The sequence below is a fragment of the Panulirus ornatus genome, chromosome 42, assembly GCF_036320965.1.
Source record: "Panulirus ornatus isolate Po-2019 chromosome 42, ASM3632096v1, whole genome shotgun sequence".
In the NCBI taxonomy this organism is placed as follows: domain Eukaryota; kingdom Metazoa; phylum Arthropoda; class Malacostraca; order Decapoda; family Palinuridae; genus Panulirus; species Panulirus ornatus.
In genome coordinates, this window is record NC_092265.1 from 28,786,068 (window position 1) to 28,789,879 (window position 3,812).

General features: G+C 35.0%; 1 non-coding gene across 1 annotated transcript; it reads left to right on the top strand.

Moving 5' to 3' along the window:
• Window positions 1–1,718: 1,718 nt before the first annotated feature.
• On the top strand, window positions 1,719–1,790 carry TRNAV-CAC (transfer RNA valine (anticodon CAC)). The gene has a single exon. It is a non-coding gene; the product is annotated as a tRNA-Val (tRNA).
• Window positions 1,791–3,812: the final 2,022 nt, after the last annotated feature.

A 3,812-nucleotide genomic window follows, 5' to 3' on the forward strand; every position in this document is an offset into this window, starting at 1 on the left:
CGAACCTTAACCTTAAAGTGGCCCACGTAAACGCGAACTTAAAATCTATCCATTTAACTCTGTCATTCATTAATTAACATTTAAACACCATCTTTTAAACGTAAACCTTCCACTTGCATTATATTAACAAGTACTCTAAGATACGTCATACAAACACAAGGTTTAAAGCTGAAACTCGAACTTTTAAGTCCGTCAATTTAACACCTACTTTAGAATTAGTAAAAAAATGCGAATCTTTAACTCCGCCAAAAAGCAGCTTGTGTATGTAATGCTTCATTTAATTGAACATTTCTAAAGTCAGTTAAATTAATGATATCCTTTGATGTTCATCATTAAAACATAAACCTATGAACTCTGTCTCTAGAACTAAGCACAAACTTTTACGTTCCATCATAGGAAAGGAAACTTGCAAAATCTATCAAAATTCGTCACATAACGCGAACTTTTCAACCCTTCCATTTACCTGGGCCACTCTTCCCTGGCTGCCATTCATATTTTGTTCTTTTAAACTGTGACTTTATTACACTTTCATTCCTTCATCATGACTTTATTACACTTTCATTCATTCATCATGACTTTATTACACTTTCATTCATTCATCATGACTTTATTACACTTTCATACATTCATCATGACTTTATTACACTTTCATTCATTCATCATGACTTTATTACACTTTCATACATTCATCATGACTTTATTACACTTTCATTCATTCATCATGACTTTATTACACTTTCATACATTCATCATGACTTTATTACACTTTCATTCATTCATCATGACTTTATTACACTTTCATTCATTCATCATGACTTTATTACACTTTCATTCATTCATCATGACTTTATTACACTTTCATTCATTCATCATGACTTTATTACACTTTCATTCATCATTCATCAACTAGTTCGTCTCACTGATATTCCATTCATAAACTTCATTTGTGCATCTCATAGTTTGACCGCCATGTTGCATGTTTCCTTAAGGTTTATAATTCTTTGTGTATTTAATAATAGAAGATTCAGTGATATTTCTCGTGGTACTGGAGTTAGAGTTAATAACTGAGATGGCATTATAATCTCTAACTCCAGTACCACGAGAAATATCATTGAATCTTCTATCATTAAATGCACAAAGAATTATAATCTTGATATAAGTGATTGTCTATACAAATTGCATAAATTTAGTGTTGATAAAATTTGTAAGGAATTCATCTTGTCCACATAATTAGTTTATGATACGCTTGTTGTCTGTCTCGGACAATCACATGTTTACCAAATGGCGTACTAGCTACGTCTCTTCGTTGTATATCAACTGACTGTTATATGTCTCTCTTGTGTCTCCCCTGATGATGTGGTTATTACATGAAAGTGCACTTGGGAACTTGTCATGTTTCATTTTCCCCGTGGACTCATAGGAATATACTCGATCACGCGCAAAATTGTAATCCTTTCCAATATATATATATATATATATATATATATATATATATATATATATATATATATATATATATATATATATATATATATATATATATATATATATATATATATATATATATATATATCCTTCAGTATGTTTACTTTCGATAATGAGGAACATAAGAAGGAGCCAAGCAAGTAAATTTCGTCAAAGACATCTCTCTTTTCTAAACGCTGCCTCGCAAAGATTTTCATTAATTCAAATTGAAGAAACAGACGTATTTTTCTATTGTCTGGTTAGCTCAGTGGTAGAGCGTGAGTCTCACACACTCAAGGTCGTGGGTTCGAGACCCACACCAGACATATTTTTTGTCTTTTTCTTTTTTCATTTTGTCCGCATCACATGTGTGCAACATTCAGTATGTTCGTCCAACGTTATAGTGAAGATCTTCACAATAAATTGGGGTTTTCGACCTTATCTGAAAGGGTCAGGTCCACCAAGACGTCCTTGATATCTTCCAGAAGCTTCTGGCGATCCTCCTCCAACTGCTGGGCACATTAGAGTTAGCATGGGCCGGACATCGGTTGTGGAACGACTTAATCTGCTTCCGGTAGTTAGCAGGGATGATAATGAGGGCTCTGACCTCATACCAGGTCAGCTTAGTTCCAGTCTATTGCTTAGTTCCAGTCTATTGCTTAGTTCCAGTCTATTGCAACGACAATACAAAAGTAAAACTCATTTCTTCGTGGAAAATTGAGAGGAAAACACGACAGCAACATGGAGATTTACCCTGTGGTTATTTTGCCGGCTAGTTGGCAACGGTCGGTCAAACACTATTTTGCCGTGGTAATCTCAGTACTTCATATAATACTATGTCACAAAATATATTCTTGGGGGCGTAGCTCAGTGGTAGAGCACTCGATTGGCATGCGAGAGGACCCGGGTTCAAACCCCGGCGCTTCCATTTTTGTTATTTGGGAAATTCATTGTTTTCAGTGTTATATATATATATATATATATATATATATATATATATATATATATATATATATAATATATATATATATATATATATATATATATATATATATATATATATATATATATATATATATATATATATATATATATATATATATATCGTCCGATCAGGGAAGTTAAGCAACGTTGGGTCTGGTTAGTACTTGGATGGGTGACCGTCTGGGAACACCAGATGCTGTTATCCCTGGTGATAGGGAAGAAAGTATACTTGCCTCGTATTCCCTGTGTGTCGTACAAGGCGACTAAAAGGGGAGGGAGCGGGAGACTGGAAATCCTTCCCTCTCATTTTCAATTTTTCAAAAGACGGAACAGAGAAGATATAAAGATATTGTAAAGATGTAACTAATATAAGATATAAGAATGAATGGAAGATACGGATGTAGCTGAAACAAGGAGTAATGAAGATTAAGGTGCAATGAAAATTATTCTGTAGTGAAGATAAATGTATATGTTAAAATTTTGTATTGAACATCAAGAAGTAATGATAATGATGAGAGTGTAGTGACGATGAGGGTTTATTTGGGAGTAGTGACAATTGCCTTTACAATGATAATAAGGAGGTAACACAATGAGAAACACAATCTTTCCAAATCTACGTTCAAGTCAGACTTTGAACTAAGTTCGGTAAACAGAAGGATGATGTTAAGATGAGAGTGTAGCGAGGAAGAGCATAGTGATGATAAGGATATTGTCAAGATAGGTTGTGGTGAAAAAAGAATGTAGTGAAGACATGAATGTAGTAGAAATAAGGGTTAGTAAAGAGTGAAGTGTGTTCAAAATGATTATGTAGTGAAGATAAGAACTATTCTTAGTGAACATTAGGGAGTGCAATGATGATGGTATGGTAGAAATAACAGTGTAGTGAAGAAGAGGGTATAGTGAAGATATTATTTAGTGAAAATATACTAGTAATGAAGATACACCAGGTGCTGTTATCCCGGGGGATAGGGAAGAAAGAATACTTGCCTCTTATTCCCTGCGTGTCGTACAAGGCGACTAAAAGGGGAGGGAGCGGGAGGCTGGAGATCTAAAGCCTTTCTTGAAACCAGCTTAGTCAAGATAAGGTCGTATGAAGATGGGGTTGCAGTTAAGATTATAATAAGCCTTGCATAATGAAGATAAAGGTATTACGGAGAGGAGATGTAGTGAAGAAGAATATATTGAACACAAAAGGAATCAAGCTAAGTGCAGGGTCGGCCTACTAGCTTGAACTTACATTTCAGGTCAAAGGCATTCGAGTACATAGTATTCGAATAGTTATATCCGTATCAGGGGCGATCATAGCCTAGCGGTAGCTCTCCCGCCCGTTGCACAGGGGTCCCGGGTTCGATCCTGGCTGTTGG